The following is a 25,666-nucleotide window of genomic DNA, read 5'->3' as shown; positions in this document are numbered from 1 at the left end:
ATTAAAGTGCTTTACAAATGAAATAGATAATTTGGTTTCTCTCTATATAAATTACTGCAGCCGCTCTATGTATCTGCATATCGCCAACACGCATGCACGCTCACGTTATCTTTTATAATAAACAGAGATAAAGCTTCAAATACTGCAAGCTATCGCATGTGTTTCTGCAAGTTGCTGGATTAGTTTTCAATAAGATCAATCATGCCATATTAAAGTGCTTTACAAATGAAATAGATAATTTGGTTTCTCTCTATATAAATTACTGCAGCCGCTCTATGTATCTGCATATCGCCAACACGCATGCACGCTCACGTTATCTTTTATGATAAACAGAGATAAAGCTTCAAATACTGCAAGCTATCGCATGTGTTTCTGCAAGTTGCTGGATTCGTTTTCAATAAGATCAATCATGCCATATTAAAGCGCTTGACAAATGAAACAAATAATTTGGTTGCTCTCTATATAAATCATGATCGGTACGTTATGCATTAGTGTGGTTTCAGCACTTTAAAATATTTGCCAGGAAATTTCGCAACATTACAGTGAATACGCCTTTGAATTATGTTTCAATTTATGCTTATTGTTGCAACAGTTAAATGTGTAGACATTTCGAACAAATGGTTTAAAATTTTTGATTATCAGCAACTACTACAATACCAAGCATTCGATAAGTTATGCAGCAAATAAAATTTAAAAGGACACTACAAGCATGTGATTTGTTTTAGTTCAATCAGTTAACTCATTTTTTTAATTTAAGGATTAAATTAACAGATATATTAATTAAATAGCGGAAAAATGATTCCAAGGCCAAAGATGTGATATTTATGTTCAAGGGATTGCCAAGGTAGTTAGGTGGTTAAGGATATCGATGGTTAATTTAAATCGTATAAATATAACTTCATTTCTACGAGTCCTTCAAATTGTTAGATATTAAGAACTTTTACTTTAATTAGTTAAAATTCTTATCAAACCTTTTAAAAAATTGCTCCGAGGGGCATATTCCCGTCTTCCAAAGTATATATGTTCCAAGTTTAATACCTGTAGTTTAAACGGTCTGACCTGTAAAGGGGCAACATACCCGCACATACATTCACCTTTATTATTAGTAGAGTTATACCTAACTAGGCATCATTTAAAAAGTATTTAATAGATATGCTCTGTAACAAAGAATTGCTAGTTTCGATCATAATGGTTGATGAAGATTTTCTTTTAAGCAAAACTCAAAAGTTCATCAGTTGTCATTAAAAATCATCACTGAAAATAGCATATCAATTCAGATTTCTACTTCAGTTGCTACATAGATGTTCCAAAGTCACTTTGACTAGCATAATTAATTATACCATATTTCATTTCATTTTCTCATTATTGTGAGTTTTTGACTCCTCGGCATGCTATATGCTAGACGATTCATAGAAAATGATAAACATATAACAACTTTAAAAAAAATAGTAATGCAGTAATGGCATTAGAAAATAGGACTGTATATAAAAAAAATTCTAAAACTATGAATCCAGTAATAGGATAACATAAAAATTTATTTTCACCTTCAACCATTTTATAACACTTATATTTTAAGCTAACTTTACATTAAAACGACGAAAAACCTACAAATTAAAAGATTTCAATATAAGTATTTTCGTTAAGAAATTATTAGAAATAATGAAAATAATTTCGAAACATTGAACTATCTTCATATTTAGAAAATTAAGCATCTTTCAAAAATTATGCATTGTATAAATTTATATCTTTATTTTAATTTTCAGCAAACAAGCTAAATGTTTAGAAATAATGCGGTATGTCGAATGTAGTACATCTTCCAATAACAGAAAAGAATATATGTATGTCTCTTTGTAATTTCCCACTTTACAGGATTAACTGTTTGACCTAGAGCTATCAAATTTAGCATACATATATAGGGTGTTCATTAATTATTGTCGGGGTTTCCGTACCTCATAACTTTCGAATAAAAAATATTACGCAAAAACCGATTACGTATTCGTAAATTATAACTCAAAGAATTTTATTAATGATATTAAAGTGTAACGCTTGCACAATTTGCACTTTGTAGGCATTCAGCTGAAGGCGATAATGTATTCGTAAATTACAACTCAAAGAATTATGAATACGTAAATTACAACTCAAAGAATTACGTATTCGTAAATTACAACTCAAAGAATTATGAATACGTAAATTACAACTCAAAGAATTATGTATTTTTAAAGTACAACTCAAGGAATTATGAATATGTAAATTACAACTCAAAGAATTATGTATTCGTAAAGTTCAACTCAAAGAATCACCTTCAGCTGAATGCCTACAAAGTGCAAATTGTGCAAGCTTTACACTTTAATATCATTAATAAAATTCTTTGAGTTGTAATTTACGAATACGTAATCGGTTTTTGCGTAATATTTTTTTATTCGAAAATTATGTGGTACGGAAACCCCGACAATAATTAATGAACACCCTGTATTTTGAGTGGGAATGTCTTGGAGAGATTCGTTAAAAATTTAATAAAAATTGGTTTCTTTTCCCGAAGCACTGAAATTACTGATTCTTATATATAATCTTTACGTTATTTTAAAGTTAAATAAACTGTCTTTTTAAATTTTGAAATTCATCGTTTTTTATTAACGATCCCAACTTGTAATTTCTCTGAAAATTATTCTTTAATTATGGAAATTTTATTTTTTTATTATTTTATTTGCATAATTCTTGGCAATAGATTTTAATGTTAACGGAAATTCAAACCGTTTTCATTTTCTTTCATGAAATATTTAACTAAGACATTTTCTTACATTGATGGAAACTGAGAATGAGTGATGATGAATTTTAAATTTTAAAATGATTTTTTTTCATTATTAATCCCAACTTGTAATTTCTCTACAAATTATTTCTAAATTGTGGAAATTAATTTTTTTTTCATAATTCTTGGGAATAAATTTCAATGTTGACGGAAATTCAAATCGTTTTCATTCTTTTTTTTCATGAAATATTTAACTATGAATTATCAAATATTGACATTTTTTTTCCTCGCATTGCTGAAAGCTGAGGATGAATGATTCTTTTTAATATCTGCGTAGTTTAAATGAGGGATGAAGAATACTGTTATAGTATACCCCGAAAATTAGGAGATATCGGTTTAGTTTCTATTAAGATGGTTCATTTACAGAAAGAACAGAACATGTCTTGGGATTTTAAAATAACACTGCTTTAATACCTCTCAACATTTGATGCTAAAAATGCTTTTAAGGGAATTATGAAGATTCATTTATACACTAGAGATTTATTTGAAAGTCAACAGCACCGACAATAATAATGCACTTGCCACTTTTTGCTGAACTGGTCGCAAAAAGTGGCTAGTGCATTATAAATATAGAGAAATTTATAAAATGACAAATTTATCTTAAATATCTTTACAATTTTTAAAAACTCTTACCGCAAAATTAAACTAATAAAACACTTTTTTATTTTTAAAATTGCAATTTATTTAATTTCTTTTATGAAAAGTCAGTCATCCTTAAGCCTCGCTTTCTCTACTCTTCGTTCTCATTCAATTTGTAAGTTCATTGTTGGAATATATCTTCCGCAATCTTTTATATTCTTTTTTTCATCTAGTTAGAATTCTAGCTTTATCGAACACTTATGATTTACAAAGATAGAAAGTTGATCTTCTTCTTGTAAAATGAAAACTGGAGCCTACAACCTACTCATACATCCCTGCCGGGATTCGAACCCGGGACCTTTGGATTAGAAGTCCAACGCGCTATCCACTGCGCTACAGGGACTACGTATTGCTCTACTTATTTGACAAAGACGGTAATATTTACATAATACGCATCTGTACTCTAATTAACATTCTTCGTCTCTTTTAGTTTCCATTCTTTCTGAATTTTTATAAAAAGACGCTGTTTCCCTTTTCGTTTTTCTCTTACAGTTCTTATATTCCAAATGAAATAAGTTAATGATATCTCAATCCTTTTGTTTATTTGCCTGAATAGTATTCTAATTTTTATGCTGTCATATAAAAAGTATACAAAGAGAAAGTCTCGTGATCGCTTAAAAAAAAAAGTCGAAATAATAATGCATCTCTGTACTTTTTCAAAGTTCCCTAAGTAAAAAAAAAAAAAAAAAAAAAATGTCAATATGTCTGTTTGTGAACATGGTGACTCAGAAATCCTTTGAGGTAGACTGATAGAATTTATAGTCTGTATTTTCTGTAGGCGGTTCAAGGTCACATTTTCTAACGCATTTCTAGTACCAGACAACCAATAACTAGGTAGAAAATGTGACCTTGAACCGTCTACAGAAAATACACAGACTATAGTATACGGACTTCGCACCAAATTTGTAGATTTCTATCAAATCCATGTAAAAGAAGACTATCGGTCCGGCTGTCCAAGTATGAATTAACACGATAATTTCAAAGTGAAGAGAACTAGATGGATGAAATTTGGTAAGCATAGATTTAATGTCTAAAATATAGACCCCTAATTAATTTGGAAATCAACATGTGAAGCAGTTGACCGAATGTAAATCTGTATTTTCAAAAGCATGTAGGTTGATAGCTAAAATATGTATTGACTTAAATATATGAAATTTGATATGCTATTTTGTGAATTCAGTTGTAGTTACTTATTAATTTTCAGTCGTAAAAAAGATATCCAAAATACGTATTAGTGCTTATGTATTTAACGAATCCTAGCGATTAATCGACAAAAAAAATCACTCAACTCTCACGCTAATAGGCTCTTTTCTTACTTTGGTTTGCTAATCGCATGCTGTTAATAATACTCAAGTACTATATATATATATATATATATATATATTAGAGAATATATGAGAAAGTTTGAAGAAGACCACTCCCTTAATGACGAGGAACGTAATCTCAACGAACTAATTCGATGGAATTTGGAATGCAGATTTTACTATTCAGTTTTTTCCCTATTAAAATAATTAATATGTTTTTTTTCTTTGTGCGTGTAAACGTTACACAAATTTCGCCATATTGCGCATGTATATAAGAAAGTTCAAAGAAAACTCCCCCGTAGATTCATGCTGCGCGTAAGAATTTTTCTTTATTCCCGTGGAAGGTTCCAATGAGGTGGGAGGGGGGGGGGGGAGGACAAAAATTTCTGAGAAACCGGCTGAAAACCGCAATTTATTTAACGAGTATTAAACTGGGGAAATTGCTGCGTTGAAATGTCACTTTTTTCTTCCTTTGTGGCAACAAATATCCAAAGAAGTTAAAAGAGGATATTTGGTTACACTAATTAATTTTTCACTTTTTGGGAATTACTTGAAAACAATGAATATTTCCCTGAAACTCATTACCGATACCTTAATGAGTTTGTTCTGAAGAAAATAAACATATTCTGCACCACAATGATCAACATTTTACATTTAAACTTTAAAAAAACAAATTACAGAACTTTAGTATTTGTTTTTAATTTCAACACTTTTTTCATTTTTGAATGTGTATTTGGTAATATATTATCTTGGCCTTTTCAAGATTTGTTTATGTATTGAAAGGAAATATCCTAATTATTTGAAGTTGTTCAATAAAGTGTATTAATTAGATGGAATCCTTTTTAAACATATATATAACTTACTAAATAAAAAATAATAGTAATTTCTCTTAGCTCGCAAATTTTTTTCTCACAGGAATCAAAAGAAATCTATTCAAGTAATGTGATCGACTACTTTTAAAAAATAATACCATTTTATCAAGAAAGCCTTGCTACATTTAATCTTAGATAATTTAATAAAAATATGAATGAAAAATGCAAAAACAAAACAAAAAATTTTTGCAAAAGCATTTCGAATTAATATATATATATATATATATATATATATATATATATATATATATATATATATATATATATATATATATATATATATATATATATAAGTATTAGAATCAAGTTAATAGGAAAAACAAAAATCAAATAAAAATTAAACCAAAAAAATATTAAAAAAAGAACCCGGTCTGAAGACTTTTTCAAGGGTCACCCTCAGGCAGGGATTCAAATAAAGGGATTTTTTCTGTGAGGACATACAGACTTTGTCTAATAATGATTCCTCGTGACCCGAAAATCCCCTGAAATTATGCTCAAGAGATATACCATTTTAACAGAAAGGAAATACAAAATAACAAATTAGAAAAAAAGAACCACAACAAAGTAAAAATACAATAAAAACAATAACAATAAAAACAAAAACAGCATTAAAATTAAAATTAAAATTAAAAACGTTTAAGTTAATTGTTTAAAGTTTCCTTGACTGTTGGATGGTATGTGCTGGCTTTTTCGTTTTTAATTTTAATTTTAATTTTAATGCTGTTTTTGTTTTTATTGTTATTGTTTTTATTGTATTTTTACTTTGTTGTGGTTCTTTTTTTCTAATTTGTTATTTTGTATTTCCTTTCTGTTAAAATGGTATATCTCTTGAGCATAATTTCAGGGGATTTTCGGGTCACGAGGAATCATTATTAGACAAAGTTTGTATGTCCTGACAGAAAAAATCCCTTTATTTGAATCCCTGCCTGAGGGTGACCCTTGAAAAAGTCTTCAGGCCGGATTCTTTTTTTAATAATTTTTTTGGTTTAATTTTTATTTGATTTTTGTTTTTCCTATTAACTTGATTCTAATACTTTTGTATCAATTCATTTGTGTTTTAGAAGTAGCTGCAATTGCGCTCTCTAAATACTATGAAGTTCCTTTTTGGTTTTAGTTTAAATAGGTAATAAATTTTAGTTGCGATTGCGAAACTGTTTTGTTTCGTTTTCATTTTAGTTTCGTTTTCAAACTTTTTCTTACTTTAGATTGGTTACTTATATATATATATATATATATATATATATATATATATATATATATATATATATATATATATATATATATATATATATATATATATATATATATATATATATATATATATGCAGGGTGTTTCCGAATTCGACCGAAAAATTCAGAGAAGTGATAGTAGGCATCAAGAGGATAAAGAATCATCATACAACATGGAGTTCCAAACGACATTTAATTGGTGAAAATCGCAACAATATAGAGAGCCAGGGAACTGTTGGAAACTGTAAAAAATTATTAAAAGAATAACAAATGGTGTTTCAACTACGAATTTTTTTTTAAGTGAAAGTACATTCTTAAAAGTTTTTTTTTTCAAGCTGCTAGTAACATGCGGATTTGATGATCTAGGGTGTCGTAAATTACTGAAAACGAGAAAGTAGTTTAGAACCCATATTTGCAAAAATATTAAAACCTGAAGAAAAATAAAAGATTGAAAATGTAAGTATATTTATATTCTATAATTAGATAAAAGTGTGTAGTGCGAGAACTGGGGAGTTTTAAAGACTTTCAAGGAAAATTAAAATGGGAACCAGAAAACATCGCTGCAACATCAGTACCGATGTTCGCAACGAGCGTTGTCAAATTCAAAAGACAAATTCAGAGCAAGGTTAGTAGGCATTAAATAGATGAAAAATTACCAGAAAACTAGGGTCGCAGTTAAAGTTTTTCAATTAAAATCACAAATCGGGTGGAGTTTGCATACTGGATGCTTGATGCCACACAGAAAGATGCACACTTTTCTGCTAGAATTTTATTCTCAGATGAAGCCTGCTTTACGAGAAAAAGGTATCTTCAACACGCATAATGCAAATATTTAGTCATTCGAAAATCCCTACATTACTCTCGTCGAACGTACAACACAAGTTTGATATTAATATCTGGGCAGGAACATCTATTTGGACCGTATCTTCTACCCGAACACCTCGGCGGCAAAATGCACCTTGTTTTCTTCCAGCACGTTCCTCCGGATTTACTGCAAGGAACACCGACAATTTGGTTTGCATGATGGTGCACCAGCACATTTTAGTTACATTCATGAAATCTGACTTGTTGTTTGCGAATGAAGTATAACGAAGATCAATTCTACAATGCTCTTTAATGACTACTTGCCCGCTGCTTTTATTTTTCTCAGACTTATGAAAAATTTACATACGAGAAGGCTTCTTTTCGATTACCTTGTTCCTAATCCTCGCATTCATATTGCCATTCTCTTCGCCAGACTCATTGTCTTTTCGCGACTGTTTTTGCGATTTTCACTGAATAAACATTATCTATGTTTTCTGGCAATTTTTCATCTACTTAATACCTACTATCCTTCCTCTGGATTGTCTTTCGAATTTGACAACGCTCTCTGCGAACATCGGTACTGATGTTGCAGCGATGTTTTCTGGTTCCCATTTTATTAGTTTTTCTTGAATATCTTAAAAACTGTCTAGTTCTCACACTACATACTTATTACTTACAAATTATAGACTATAAAATTCCTTACATTTTCAAGCTTTTATTTTTTCAAGTTTTAATATTTTTGCAAATATGGTTCTAAATTACTTTTTCGTTTTTAGTAATTTATGACCCCCTAATCATCAAATCCGCACGTTGCAAGCATAAAAGAAAACCTTTAAGAATAAGCTGTCACTTAAAAAAATTTGTAGTTGGAACACCATTTGTTATTTTTGCAATAATTTTTAACAGTTTCCAACAGTTCCCCGACTTTCTATATTTTTGCGATTTTCACCAATTAAACGTCGTTTGGGACCCCATGTTGTATGGGGATTCTTTATCTTCCTGATGCCTATTATCACCCCTCTGAATTTGTCGGTCGAATTCGGCAACACCATACAAATATATATATATATATATATATATATATATATATATATATATATATATATATATATATATATATATATATATATATATATATATATATTAAAAGATGCTGGATCAAGCCTTATACATTACACTTATGATTTCATTTCAAAAGCTTGTTCTTGAATTTTATAAATATCCGATAATTATGTCTTATTTGATATTATTAAATCAGGAGATTATTTATTCTAATCTCTTGTGTGTTTTTCCCCCTATCCTGCAATTTCATTTATCTCATTTAGGGAAATTCTTCAATATCAAAAACAGCGTGATGTCTTGGAGAATTCCAAGTTCGAAACTCAATTCCAATGAAGAATTGCGATTTAAGCGGGCCTGATATATAGCAAATGTTTCGTCATAGGAGAGACATTTTCTTATTGATGTGGCTTGACAGTTTAAAAAGGAAAATTTCTATTCTGGAGTCGTTGCCCGCAGTTTAGTAATTATTATGTTTGTCGAAAAACTTCAAAAAAAGGACTAAATTTAGTCCAAAACCAATAACTGCTTTCAAACCTTCATACGCTTCCCCTCTCCTGGGAAACCATCTTAAAAGAAATTTCAAATTTTAAACCAAGAACATTTTATATTTCAACAATTCTCAAGCGGATCTGCAATGAGAATTCCACTAATAGAAGTAAGATTCCGATTTCATTAAATTCCCAATTTTGGCCCCAATTTTTACAGATTTTCCCTGCAGCATCCCGTGTTTGACCGCATTCCGCCTAATAAGTGAAAGTGGGCAGGCACACCTGGGGCATCGGTTGCAAGAAAAACTGTTTCCCACTTCCTCGAATTGTTATTCTTCATTGACGAAACGATACCATCGTTCATTCTGACCAAAGATATTACACACCGATGACCCAAAAACAAACAACCTTCCTCTTAACTTGCTTTTATTCTGTCAACTGTTACCTTTTCTTCCAATGCTTGTTATCTTGTGACAGTATGGAAGCAGAATGGATGTGCTAAAAACGTTGCTGGACTTGCAATTCCGTCCGTCCGTCACCTTATCACAAATTTCATTCACTTCCTGAATATAAAAACATACTTTTTTTTAATCTATAAAACTGGTTCCTGTTCAAAGGATCGGTTACCAAATGTTTCATGCTTACAAAAAACTGTCTCTAGAAAATTAAGTAATCGAAAAAGTTTTCCATCAGAAGGTTGGTAAATTGTTATATAAAAAACAGTTCCGTATGCTCTGTTTTGAAACACTTTCTAGATTATGTTTCTTCATAATTTCATCATCTTTTTTTTTTTCCCCGAAAGATTTTGATTTACTATTCTGAGAGCTTTCGTTCAAATATTACATCAACATTTCTTAACCTGGTCAATATATTTTCCGGAGTATTCAAGAAATTCTAAAAATTTCTTGCCGCTTTGTTTTTCTGAAATCAGCAGGAAAATTTGACCTGAAACTTTCTCGCACATTTTCTAATAAATGTACTTGAATATTACTAACCAATAAATACTATTGACGAAAAACTCTATACCTTTGGCTATTAGTGTGCAATCTTTGGTGATTATCTCTGAGATGCTATTATAACGCAACTACCAGAAAAACGAATATCTATATTAGACACTTTTTTTTCTACCGATTCAAATCAAAATTTGTTTAAGAACCATAATTGTAGTAACAAAATTACTTACCATATTTAAATAATTGCGTATTTCAGTTGACTTCCTTTGGCAGATTAAGTTATAAATTTGAAACATACCCACACTTTAGATATCAAATGTGTACCAAATCTTATTCATCTATCTCTTATGTAATTATTATTCACAAAATAAACATCTAGTATTTTTTTTAGAAAATATTATCTTTAACAAAAGATATTATAAAACAGAAAAGATTAAACTAGCAAATTAATCATATTTCTTAAAATAAAAATAAAAATAATCGCAAGTGCATATAGAAGAGAGAGAGAGAGTGAATAAAAAAGAATTGTTATTCAATTTGGAAATCCAAAGGGAATTGAGTATTCACAAAAAACTTGAAACATTCTGCTCAAGACGTCTTCCCTTACTTCCACAAAAAGATGCTACTTTTGGGTAAAAATAGTTTCGCTCAGATTATATGCAATCAAATATTTCCGATGTCCATAAAAATGGAAGGAGAAAAACTTCTAAAAATATCCCAAATCACCTTTCCCACAGATAAATTGGAACTGCTGTTTTTTCTATTCTATGTTTTTATGATTTTTCTTTAAACAATTTTTTTTGAGCTGAAAAATTATCTGTTTAGCATGGAAATTCTTTGGGCAGATTTTTTAAAAATTTTACTATATATTTTTAAATCTTATTCATATTTTTTTTATCAGATTCAAAGCAACATACAGAAAAGAAAATGTATTTAAAATTTTCTGCAAATCAAATCATATTAGAAAGTAAATAAATAAAATAACTAAATTCGATACAAATACAATGTTCATTCGATACAAATGGCATCTCGCATACTAACATAATTTTTGTACACGATATGGCATTGTCTTATTTAGTTTTTAATCATAATGCAATTTGTTTGTTGCTTTGGTTTTATAGACATAAAACCCATCCTTGGCTAAGCGCCTCTAATATTATTAGGATAACGAAGAAAATGGAGAAAATATTTGGAAAAATTGGCAACAACCCTTGATTGATTTTTTTAAATTTTAAATTTTTTTTACCCCAACTAAAATTAGGAATTTTTTTTACTCGAACGTATGATCCTGTGTTTATAATTTTATTTCAAAGAAGGAGAGAGCACATCATCACGTTCGCTGCCGAATTGTTACAAATTCCTAAATAGACTAACGCTCTATCCAAATGACCAATTGGTTAGACAACCAACCAATTGTTTGTTATCCAAAACAATTGGTTGTATTTCAGGTATTTTATAGTTCCCACTTTGTTGTACACAATGATGGGGGCAGAATCATATTACAATTATTAAAGTTAATACCTATGTTTTATAATTTATAACTATATGATTGTTTCTGTTAGGTTTCCACCTTACGTACTCTATTCTGAAAAGTCCTTTTTTTGTTAAATTTGATACCAAAAAAAGGAAGTTTGGGGAAGTTTCGTTATCGAATTACTGCAAAGATTCTTATAGCGATTGACTGTTTCATCAAAACGAGGAGAAGAAAAGAACTGGTACTGATTCAGTTATTCCATGACCTTGTCATTGCTGAAAATATGTTTATATGCTGAAAATATGTTTTTTTATATGTTTTACCAATATGTTATGTTATCATATTGGTGACTACAACGAAGGGCAATGAAGTTTAAAGTTTGCAGCAATGTTATGTGGGCTGCAGTCATATAATTGCAGTCCACGCAATTCATATATTAATCTGATAGCCCTTTTTTTTTTTTTTTTGTTAAATTTGAAGCTAAAGGAAGAAGTTTCGTCATCGCACTGGTGCAAGGATTCTTGAAACAATTCAGGTTTTCTATGCCTTCCACATTGTTGAAAATACGTTTAACACAATGTTGGTGACTGCATCAAAGTGCAATAAAGGTTTAAGTTTATATCGTAAAAAAATTTGTCTGCTGTAGTTGCATGGTTTCCGCAATTAAATTTCCAATTCAGGTTTGTTAATCTGAATTACTTTACATTTTCTTAAATTTGGAGCCAATGGAAGAAGCCAACAAATGGTTTGGAGCCAACAAACTGTTGCAAAGATTCTTGAAGCGATTAAGTACTTCTTCCAAATATTGAAAAGAACTGATATTGCTTCAGGTATTTTATTGTTTCAACATCGCTGAAAATAGGTTTTACAAAGCTTTGGTGATTACATCAAAGTACAATAAACGTATAAATTTCATACCGTATGAAATTGTATCGGCAGTAGTTACGTGGCTGCCAAAATTCTCATTTCTAGTTTGTCAATCTAAGAGTCTTTATTTTTATTTATTTATTTATTTTGTTAAACTTGCAGCCATAGGAAGAAATTTCATTATAAAACTGTTACAAAAAGTCTGAAACGATTAAATGCTCTACCATCCAAACGACGAAAAAAATTGGCTGTACTTCAGATATTCTATGACTCACACGTCTTTGAATATGTTTCATACACAATATTGGTGACTAAATCGAAGGTCTATAAATGTTTAATGCTTGTACAATATTTTATTGGCTACAATTCTGAAGTTATCTCTATCAAATTTTCATTTGTCCCATATTATTATTCTGAGAATTTTTAATTTTTACTTCATTTGGAGTCAAACAGGGCGGTCATATGCTACAAAATTATCACTGGATTAATAATTTTATAATATCTGGGATCTTCCCTGTCCCCGCAAAAAATTGTTATTCGTTTATCAAACTGGCGGAGACAGACTATATTATGTAATATATTTCATGAACTCTCCAAAAATCTTCTCTTTGATAATTTAGTCCGAAACAGATAGAAATCTATAATTCTGGGTAAAGGTCACTTACTAAATTCTATTCGTATATTTGTAGAATTGTTTGTGTTATTGTGTTTGCACACCAACAGACATGTAAATATATTCCATTCGAACTCAATGAAATTTAAAATTTGGAGATTCACCAAAATATTCATTTTTATATGCATATAAAGTAAAAATAAATAAAGAATTAAGTAAGAATATTAGGTCAAAAGACGAAAAGAAAAAAAATTAAAACTGAGTGACAAGTTAAAAATAGTTAACTCCAGAATAAAACTGAAAAGATAGTGAAAGATCAAAAGGTCCCGTGTTAATTTTTGATGCCTAATTCGTCAAAATATAGTAAAAAATTGTATGATGCATAGATTCCAGGATTAATACTTGATTAATGTTAAAAAATATGAAAATAATTTGGCTGATTGAATAAAATAATTATTAATAGAAAGAATAGATTATAATTTTTTATTTAAGTTTTTTTTATCTATTGTACTGTGTTGAATACCTTCATTAAAGTCAATTGCTTTAATTCATCGACATGTTCTGTCAACATTTGATCTGTCTTCTGTCTGAAGTATCACGTTCATGGTACCGCCGGAACAATAGCTAGTAATCGATTTACACTAGTTATCTGTCGACGAAAGCAGACGTCTGACTTCCGAAAGTAAATTGTCGATTGCTTCAATATAACACTTTGATAAATATTTATTCACTTTACCTTTGCACTAGTATCGTTGTTGCTTTTCACTTCTAATAACCGACATAGTCATAAGTAAAGACTATAAACTTTGGACTTAATAATTAATATGAAACGACCTTGCCAGACGTCATTTTAACATATAAGCAACTTTTTGTCACTATTTACAAAAGATGATGTATTTGTGCATTTGAAGGTCACGTCGCCTCTATGAACCAATATTCAGGAATTTTTAATGGTTTAAATAATTAAAAAATGTAGATTTATTTTTTAAACAAATTTTGATTTGTATAATACATTTTTTTTAAAATGTATGAAAAAAACTGGCTATAATATTTTTTGGTTCTGGAGGCTCTGATAGAAATCTTTTATGTGAATTTCAGGTTTAACCGGATTTAGAATATGATTTAATATTCTTAATAGATGTTTGGCATTGAAATAGTAATAATATTACATTTTAATTTTTAATGAATGGGAAATCTGTATTCATTTACGATATTATTATGGTTTAATTTAAGTGTTATTTTCAATGCCTCACGCTCTTTCATTTTCATTTTGATTCCAAGATTTGTGATTAAAATAATTATTTTCTACATCAAATATACTAATAAAAATATTTTAAAATATTTCATTTTTATTATTTGGAATTGTTTAATATTTAATACATTTCATAGTTTATTGTTATGCAAAGCTGTAATAATTCAAAATCCGTATCTAGTGTCACTATCCTATTAATTAAAATTTAATTGAAATTAATTGATAAATCAATCGATTGTTTTGACTTGGCGCTGAGTGCATAGTTACTAACATCCTGTTCATAATTTCAAAATTCAAGAATATGAGAAAGGGATTGAAAAATCAATTATCAAATTCTGTATTTAAGAGCATAGACTCTAGTCAAGATATTTTAACATAGAAATTCTGTGCTTAGGGTATCTTATCTTATATTTTCTTTCTTTTAAAATAACTTTTTATTGTGGAGTGTTAAAGAATAAATGAATTCCCATAAAGTGGGGATTCATTTATTCCTTATTGTATTTCCCATATTGTACATGTACAAAATTTTGATTATAGTTTTAATCAGGTTGATATGATTCATCCTGTATCAACAATTAGGATAATAAAGCATTGTTTTGTAGATATAAAATTTGTAAAATTGAAGTCAGTATTTCGACATCATATAACTAAAATTGACGGCTTGAAAAGAATAAGGAAAATTGCGAACTGTAACATATGCTGACAACCTATTGATAGCCTTGCATTTTTTTTCTGTAACAGAGATGACATTTAAAAATACATCAAAATATGTAAACTCATTTTTTTCTTTTGATTTGGTCACTTTTAGCTGTTTACCAACAATATTTTGACCAGATTATTTGGACTTCGAATGGGCCATTATAATTTGGATATAACATGTAGGACAAGAAAAATTGAAATAAAATATTTTTGAAAAAACGAAGGCGATAAAAATCTTTCAAAAACATGGATAATATACTTTGAAATAAGTTTTATTGTTTTTCTTCTTTAGATTGATTTACCGATTTTGGCTATGACTCATTGTTTACTTCTTTAAAGTATAAATATCATTAAAAGTATTTTTATCGATATAACCAGCAAGATGGTCTCCCAAAAATTTTCTCGCATACTCTCTAATAAACTTGGCCGAGAACGCCTTGTTTGACATTAGAATATAATAGTAACGAAATATTAACTTTTGGCGTGAATTTAGTATTTTTACTGAATCTATCCTGCCATCCTTGGCGAGATTTTTTAGCAATTAATCCCTGGCATGCCGTTAATAGTATCCGAAAACCGAATTTTTCTTTTCAGACGCTATTTTTCCGATCGATAGAAACCAAAATTTGACACAGAGCCACAATTGTAGTCACAAAATCATTCACCAAATTTTATGTATTTAAGTCATTTTGCGGAAAGTATTTTTTAAAGATTAATCATTGGCAGGATGTTAAAAGTATCCAAAAAATCGAATTTTTGTTTTAGATGCTTTTTTCCAACGGATTGAAGCCAAAAATAGGCACACAGCCGCAATTGTAGTCACAAAATCATTCATCAAATTTTATGTATTTAATTCATTTTGCGGCAAGTATTTTTGGCGATAAATCAATGGCATGATGTTAAAAGTATCCAAAAATCGAATTTTTGTTTTAGATTCCTTTTTCCAACCGATTGAAACCAAAAATGGGCACACAGCCACAATTGTAGTCACAAAATCATTCACCAAATTTTATGTATTTAAATCATTTTGCTGAAAGTATTTTTGGCGATTAATCATTGGCATGATATAAAAGTACCCAAAAATCGAATTTTTGTTTTAGACTCTTTTTTCTAACCAATAGAAACCAAAAAATGGGCACACAGCCACAATTGTAGTCACAAAATCACTCACCAATTTTTATATATTTAAGTCATTTCATTTTTAATTTATCGTGTTATACACTTGTGAAAGTATAGACTGACAGACAATCAACCCGCCGTTGGATTTGGTTCAAAATTTTACAGTTGTCTACATTATAGATGTTAAATCTGTATACCAAATCTTATCTACCTAGCTCTCTTCTTTGTACAGTTATCGTGTTAACTTATATTTGAATAGACGGGCAGATGAAACTTCTCAGTCCGTCTGTTCGGACAGAGAAAACAGATTTTACTCAAAATTTGATCGAAATCTGCAAATTTGGTGTAAAGATCGTATGTCAAATTTCAACCCTCTAGCTCAAAGCGTTTCTGAGTTATCTTTGTCACAGATAGACGGACATTTTCCAAAAATGTGTTTTTCGAACACAGGGAGGTCTAAAACGTGGAGACGCTTCAAAATCTCGAATTTGAATTTTTTTGACGATTACTATACTTTCTCTATATTACGTATACGAGAAAGTAAAAAAATGCTAATATTTGTCCTCCAAATCTTAAAAACATTTTCCCATCCATAAAATCAAAATTACTGAAGCAAAATTCTAAGAGGAATTTGCTATTTGTTTAAAACTTCCATCCTTATCATTAAAAGTCTCCCCCTCCCAATTATATTTATTTAAGATTAGAAGAGGAAGCTGGTTATTTAGAATTATCATGTTTTATTGCGCATTGTAAAATTCGAAACGCATTTCTTTAAATGTTTAAATTAAGTATCTTTTTTTCTTATGATGATAATGTTTATAGGTTAGCATTTTCTCGTTACGTACAAAATGAAACGATTAAACAGAATGAAGACAATGAAATTACGCCAAGATAAACAAGACAAATGAATCAAGACTTAAAATATTATTAAATTACTATAATCTTACCATTATCATATTACGGACATAACGCATTTCAAAAGTTTCGAATAAGAGGTTTGAATCTGAGCTGACATTTCACAGATAGATAGGCAGACAAACAAATAGACTTATTTTTTAAATTTTAATCATTCTTTTATCACTATAAATTAATCTCGAATAAAAAATCAAAAGAATTCGCGGTATTTGGCAATTCAGAAGTGAGACAAATCAGTAACATTATTAAGGTAAAGAAAAAAAAAATGGTATGTGGTACGTTCAGCCACTGTAAATTTATCTCGCATTCATTGTTCAGATCATTACAATGTTGATAGACCAAATTCGTTTTTTTTTTTAAGAATAATTTTATCATTTAAAAATGTAGTTCACCTTGTAACAGTCTGGACTTGAACCTTTAAACACATAATGCTATTTCCATCGTTGATAGTTCAAAAGTCAATTTCGCTAATCAAAAGACTCAACTATTAACCCGGGATCAAATTCCAAAAATAATTTTTCTAAGTAGCTAATAAATATAATATTAACCCTATCTTCCTAATTTTGAAGTTTGTCCGTGGAAATAATCTTAAAAAAGCAACAGATGAAAGAAAAGCTTACTCTTTGAAACCCAAGATCATATCTTTTTTTTATTTGCTTATTCAAGCAATAAAACTGCTTAGCGATGACAGATAAAGACGCAGATTCAAAGTTCACACAAGATCGTATTTTGACGTAATCGCAAAAATTTCCACCTTTTTCTGTCTGTGTCATCATATTAAGAACTTTGGTCGGTTTCTAGTTATATGGAAGAGTTACGCATATGTTCAGCATTGGAGATAAGGCTGCTTTCAAGTTCAAAGATAAGGCATTTTACGTTGGCGTATCAGATTCTTTCTGAATTAACTTTCCGTTCTATATTTACATTTGAAGTTTCTTTTTCGGCTTGTGTTTTATCAGTTGAGATAAAATATTTTCTCCATTAATTAACTATACAATAGGGTTTTTTCCCCAATCTATTTTTAAGATATAACTGCTTTTTTTTCGTTGTGATAGGCAATTTAGTAGCAAATATGCTGTCAGTAATATACAGTTACACCCATACACACACAAAAAAAAAACACCACCCACGACAATAAATAAATAGTGATTTGAAATGGATGGATCTAAAATAAGAACCGGAGAGTTGAACAACATCCAATTTTTTCGTTATATAATATTTATCACATTTATATAGTTTTGTATATAATTTCTAAATCCATCAACAGTTTAACTCTGATTACTTTCTTTTATTCTTCATAGAGCTTTTCCCTATCAATACCGTTTCATAAAGAAGCTTTTATCATTTGACTGTTAACGGAACATGCATGCCCCGCCTACTGTAAAATTCGATGTGAAATCTTTAATCCCTCTGAGTATTCTGCTTTCATTTTGTCCCATTTTTGATTCCTTTGACTATGATTCAGAATTCCCTACATGAAATGTTTTCTTACCATGCCACTTTCATGGCTAAGTTTTATTCTCTGAAGATTCTTCTTTCTGTGTGTACCAATTTCTTTCCGGTGACTTTGATTCCAGCATGTGCAATTCGCTGTTTTTTTTTTCATTACTGCTTTTAATTAAAAGATATACTACTATGAACGAAACAGCACCCAGTTTTATAAAAGTGGTTTTTAGTTGCTTTTTCAAAGAAGAATAAGTTTTCACCAGATGAAAGATTATATAAATTTCAGAATAAATAATAGTAAAAAAGAAGAAAGGAATAACAATAAAAAATAATTTTATAAACTATTATAGATAAATTTGGATGATTAAAAATTATTGTGGCAGTATATAATTCCCTTTTGTATTCAAAATAATTCCTTAATTAAAGTTTAAATTATTAAGAATACCATGTGGCTTTAAATACTTATACTTCTTCAGACGTTAAATCAAACGGAATTCTTCAATTTCTTTGTAGAATCATAATCCATTCATAACTATTATCATGTACATTCATAATTTTTCTTAAGATTAAGAATCATTATAAGAGCTTTTTTAAATTATCAAAGAATCAAATTTGTCATCATTTTGCCGATTTAATTACATCTCTAAAAAAAGAAACAGTTTTACGAAATGAATTTTTAACAGTATGCTACTTATTCATAAGCAAAGCAGCTGTAGCAAGTTCAGACATATTTCCGCTAATAAAGTTTAAAAATATTAGAAATTCTTCTTTTCTCCGAATGAATTCATTACCGAAATTTCATTTCTATTTACGAGTTTGAGTAGGGAAGGTTTTGGAAGGGAAGGGAGGGAGGAAGGGGAGATTTCAAGTACGGACTAGTCGGAAATCATTTTAGTGACTATCCTAGATGTCTAATTACTTTAGCATTGAGAGTAATGATCTAAACCATTTTCACTCAAAAATTAAATAATGGTTAAAGGAACGGTATGGAATTTCCATTACTCCGTAAATTTGTTTCCGTGAATATGCATAATATCTGAAGGAATACCTCACCCTCTCTAAAATGATGAATTTTGGCTCGGCTTCGTATGTGGTTAAGAAAGTCGAGGTTGTCTGTTGGATCTTTTCCTTGTGACAATTCAGTCAAAAATTCGATATTAAATTACCATTTTATTTATAGATCATATACTAAAATTTATGCATCGAGCATGTGTTTTTAATTTACTACGTCAATATATTTATGAATTAACAGACAATCAGTCCCTTGGTGAGTTTAATTCAACATTTGATACTGATCAATAATTTTGATAATATAAGCAGATAACAGATTTCATTTATCTTTTTAAGGCTTTTTTAAGTTATATTGTTTCCATGAACACGGACTCCCAGACAGATTTCTCAAAGGAAAGATAGAAATGTATACTTATGGTGAATAGACCAGATACCAGATTTCCTTTTCTAACTGTCGAATTCACTGACTAACATACAGCCCCATTCACAATATTCCAAAAATAATTTTTTCGAATTCGTTTTTTTTTTTTTCGTTTAAAACTGGAAATTTATCGGAATCTCGGGATAGAACGTTTTGTCAGTAAAAATATTTTATTTCTTTATTTCGTATGCGAGATTATAAAAAGAAAATGATAATTTTTAAAGGCTAATTTCTAAAAATTAAATGAAATTATTTTTGGAAAAAATAATGTAACGGAACTAAAAATTTTAAATTACAAAAAATTGATAAGTTCAGACATTTTATTTAAAATCAGTGGAAATGTGTGACAAAGATTGTAAAAGCTAAAGACATCACTGACTAATTCTGGACATATTGTTATCTTATGTGACGTTTTCTCCAATTCTACCGAGTTGCAGAACAACCTCGGATATCCTCTAACCAGCCCAACCCATGAGTTTCACTGCTTCCAAAGTTATACCTCACGTAACCATGGCCGTTAGATAATTTTTTTCTTTCTCTGTACATTATGCTTTGATGCAAGATCCGGTGAAAGGATGTGATGGGTAAAAAACAAAACACTCGTATCGTTCCCTCTCTGACACACTCTTCGGTCACGTGATGACATCAGACGACAACCTTTGAGAGCTCGTCCCATGGTATAACCCTCTCCTCCTCTTCCGGACACGCGACTCCCACGCCGAAGTCACGTGCATGCATCCAAAGAAACACCTGTCAGTGCTCGGATAATTTTTATTGTCTCATATTTCAACTAAGAACAAAGGTTAAGAATCAAATACCAAATAATGTTACTCTTATGAATGTAAATATTGACTTTCGGTCATTTTGCTATTAATAGATTTCCCAAACAAGAAAGAGGGTGTGTACCGCAGAACCTTATTTAGGTATCTCCAAAAAAAATCTTTTATTGTGTGTGTGGGTTTTCTATTTATTATTATTAGGAGATTAGCCACGTGGAGTAAAAAATAAATTATTTAACTCTAAGTTATCTGAAGTTACAAAATACGATTAGTGTGAAGTTCAAAATGAGCTAAAATGTTTTCGATAATAATTAATCCTCTTTATTTTCATTCAACGATCTTACAACATACTTTTCAGTTTTTTTTTTGTTTTTTTTTAAAGAATTTTTCATTTGAAAATTTTTTAGAAAGTGCTATTAGAAACCTAGATAGCCCAAAATGTAATGGACTTCAATTTTAAAGCTAGGAACTTTGTTAGGTTAAAAGTGGCGTTAACTTATTTGATGCCAATATTTGAATTTACAGAGTCAAAAATGATTGAGTTTTCGTATCTTTATAATGTGAAATAAACTGTCAAAAAAATTCTTTCATACATTTTTTCCTGATTTTTATATGCCGGAAACGTAAAATTTAACTTGTACTCGATACAGAATGTTAAAAAAATTCCTATTTTATAAGAATCGAAGAAAATTCTTCTTCTTGTTTGTATATTGAAATGATTTGTAAGTTCAATTTTAGTTTTAAAATCTTGATTTAAAAATTATTGAGAGTTCTTTACCCCCTCGGATTTCTCGCACGCTTCCGTAATATAACGGCTTTCTTTAACTTATTTATTGCAGAAAATAGAGCATGTGTTTTAGATCTCTTTCTGTTGATGGACAATGTTCAAAAGTTCGACTCTGAACATCAGTTTTGATATCAACATTACATTTTCATTTATGCAATATCTGGAGTGTTATTGTTGATGTTTCTAATGGCATTTGACACAGACAAGCCCATTGACGAAGTCAGCTATTTTAAGTTGAGACAACGTCTCTTGTTTTTCAGTAGCGCCATTTAGCGTCAAGAGTACGTCTTAGCTATTCACGCGTCACAACCCTTTTTAAGGGGCGGTCTTCATTCATGCATTAGTTTCACAGATCGTAATTTAGACCTGAATCAGAGAACGATCACCCCTGATCGAGTACCTCTAGTTGTATTATCTTGACATGGATGACTTCGTAGCCATGACAGAACTATACGCGCCCCAGCCACCACACACGGAGAGCCTTCGGCCGGCTGGGTTCGAACTCATAACCCAAAGGAATACGAGCCCTACCAACCAGACTATCTCGGGCCTCGTATCTGTGATTAATTCAGCTATCGAATTTACATAGAAATGAATAGATAGGCTTAAATATAACCATGTGATGCTGCATTTGGTTCAAAATTTGATGAACCTTGATTATTTTGATAATAAAATTTGCACCAAATTTCATCTCCAGTTAACTACATTGTTGAGTTGCCGTGTTTAAAAACAAGCATAATTTAAAAAAAAAAATACTTTTTTCAGACTCGTAGAAGTCTAAAAACCAAAAAATTTACCAGATTTTGAAATCGAATTTTGTGATACCTTTTTTTTATACTTTCTTTTTTTTTAATGCACGATAAAATAATTATTTTATTAATCTTAAAATGAGACACTTTATGAAACCTATTTCGAACTTTATTATTTAAAGATTTATTTGAAAAAATATTAATAACCTTATACTTATTGTTTCAAATTAGCTATTCAAAAAGTTATTGTTCATTGTTTAATTAAATTCTATAATATAATTTGGCAGCCCAGAATTTTAAAATGTTAGCTTGATTGAAAGGTGAAAGAAATATGGCGTTCGATTGTATGACTGTCTATGAATTTAAAAGTCTGGATATTATTTGCAAGTACAATTTTCAATATTGTGCAAAATATTAGAAAAATTAATTGAAGTACACAAGGAAGATTATCAATAATTATTTATGAAAAATTATTCCAACTTTAAAGGAACTATAATTGCCTTTCCCTTTAAAAATAAATATAATTTATACGCGTTCTTGAAATCAATTATTCTCTAATCATTTGATCCAAACTTCACTTTAGCTTCTGAATTGCTTGGTATTCTAGCTTTTCCATGCTTCTCAGGGTTTAATTTCTCTAACCATAATTGTCTAATATGAAACTAAAATATTCAACGAAAATCGTTAGATTATAATAATTGCTCACATAAATTCCGGTAAAATCCGAAATCTTCTGGAAAGTATATGTTATGAATGCTTTCACATTTTTTCCCCTAAAAAAGAGCCAACATGCAATTATCCAATTTTGACAGGCAAAAATTATCACTTCAATTGTCATTTACAGTCGAATGTGTATAGCATTGTATGCCGTGCAATGCACTTTCTTGAAGGTGCAATAATTTTTAACTTTATATCAATGATTTATTTATTCATGATATTGATATGTGCTCACATACCTAAGTTTAACCTTCTGTTAATTGCAGTATCTAATAAATATGTGTGCAATTTGCATCGCATTTAAATGCATTATCATTTTAATTTCTCTTACAGAATCCACACTTATATTTTCATTAACCCTTTCACCACTAATCCGCCCCAATCTGGCTGTGAATGTTTTATATTAATGAGCCATTTTTGGGCCGGTTTCTGTTTCAAACGAGGAGTGCAAGATGTAAAGCATCTTGCACTCGTTCGCCAACAATTACCCTTAGTTATTACTAAGGGTAATCCCCTTTACATTCTGAATTCCTCTTCTGAAAGAAAGGCTGGGTGGGTTTGGTTAAAAGTGAGAGGGTTAAAACTAATTATCATGTTTATGAAAAGGAAAAGTATTAAAACCGGATGAAAATATCACAGAATATATTTTATATCCAAAAATACATTATAAATTTTTACATTTGAAAATAAAGGCGATTAATGAAGGATTGAAATCCGTTCACCTTCGGAAAACTGGACTACGTGACATACAATCTGTCCTTTGCATATTCGATTCGAAATTTCAATTCCATTAACAATATTCACCAACAAAAATATTCATTATTGCTCTTGAACCATTGTTTAATGGCATTTATGGTAATATGTATCTTGTTTTGTTGCCTCTGTTTCTCTAATTGAAGGACACGCAATCTTTAATCATTTCATATCAAAATTCTCCTGACAGTCATCTACCAAATAAATGTGTTAATTCTACCGCTTGAAATAACACCATTTTAGAAAAAAAATTTCAAAGATGAGATGGCATATTACCTGCAGTTTCATTTTAAACGTGATTTAACCTTTTAAAAGGCTATTTTTTTCTAGTCATGGTATATTAAAATATTTTTAGGATTATTATGATTGCCTCAAGAAAAGTGACTTATTTGGCTTATTAGATAAATTTCTTTTTATTAATTAACTAATTTGGTTAATTAATGATTAAGTAACACATCAATACACACCCCATTTTGTGTGAGATAAGGAAATGAAGCATCTAAGTTTCTGTCTAATTGGAAAATTTGTCAGAACTGGTGTAAAACTACATAATTCCATACAAAGATTGGTGAATACTTCCCATGGCCCTAGAAAGGGGGGGGGGGGAGGTTAGGCTAAAAGGAACAAAGGGTTAGGCTAATTTATGGAGCATTTCTTTACACGTTGTAATATTAGTTATTAATTATACGGACAATGTGAACTTTAGAACAGAAAAATAATATGCCACAGCGAATAAAAAACAACACGCTAAATAATCTAAAACTCAGGAAAAATTTTTGCTTACAAATTTTAGCATCTAATATAATAGTTAAAAAAAATGCTGTATTTTTCTTTTTAACAAGGCTTATTTTGATAGAACAGAAATATTTTTTTTTAAAGATTCCACTTTTTTTCTTTTCTGACACTTTAAAATGATTCATATAATTTTAATTTAAGCTTAAAGTTTAATTAAAACAATCGTATTCCCGTTTTCTATATTTGACAACATTCTTATTCTGTGATTTATCATATTATGATTCGGTAAGAAAGATCTTTAATATTATTTAAAGAAAGAAATCATGAACTTCTGTTTTGTTTTCAACAAATGTTTGTTTCCAATACAGATTTTAAAAAATTGGTATCCAAAAATAGCATGTCGCTTCCTTGCGAATTTCCACCATAAATGAAATCTCAATCAGAAAATAGTATTATAACTTTGAATTTAAAGGTTACTTCAGATATTAACAAAAAATTAATAACAATAATTATTATTACAGCGGTCTAATTGCTTGGAGACTTCAGCAATATAAATTATATATTTACTCACGTGTTATATGCCCGTCTAAACCTTGGCTATTTCAGAAATAGATCTAACGATCGTAAAAAATAGAAATTTCATTTTTTTTTTTTTTGGATTAATGATTTTTAAGGAACTCGAAATGATGTCGATTGAATGAGATATTGCATAATAGTTACTATAGGTAAACTAATAGAAATAAAATTTGTCGAGATAGAAAATTCTCTATTTTCTTTTGAAACTGCTAAACCTAACCTAAAATGTACTTAAAATAAAATTAAAAAACATTATAAGTGGTTTTCCGAAACTTTATCGAATATTGCCTAATATAGGTGAAACCATATCCTCTATCTTTTGCCTTTAAAAATTGCAGACTTTAGTCCAGACCATTAACTCCACAGCGCTTACATTTTTATTTTCTGAATACCATAAATGACCATTTTATATTTCGTGGTATATCGAAGAAAACCGAATTTGCTAAATAATTTTTGTCTTTATTTCGACCAAATAAAGACAAAATATAAAACGGAACAAAGATTTTTATGACAAGATTATATACCAAATTTCATTTACCTAAATAGCGAATTTGAGTTATCGCGTTTAATACTCATGCGAATGTGTAGATTGAAT

The 25,666-nt window shown here is 29.6% G+C and overlaps 1 non-coding gene across 1 annotated transcript; it reads right to left on the bottom strand.

Annotated features, from left to right (window-relative positions):
* Positions 1 to 3,715: 3,715 nt before the first annotated feature.
* Trnar-ucu (transfer RNA arginine (anticodon UCU)) lies at positions 3,716 to 3,788 on the bottom strand. The gene has a single exon. It is a non-coding gene; the product is annotated as a tRNA-Arg (tRNA).
* Between the last annotated feature and the right edge of the window lie 21,878 nt (positions 3,789 to 25,666).

The sequence above is a fragment of the Argiope bruennichi genome, chromosome 1 (genome assembly GCF_947563725.1).
Source record: "Argiope bruennichi chromosome 1, qqArgBrue1.1, whole genome shotgun sequence".
Classification (NCBI taxonomy): domain Eukaryota; kingdom Metazoa; phylum Arthropoda; class Arachnida; order Araneae; family Araneidae; genus Argiope; species Argiope bruennichi.
This window is presented reverse-complemented; position numbering and strand designations above follow the sequence as displayed.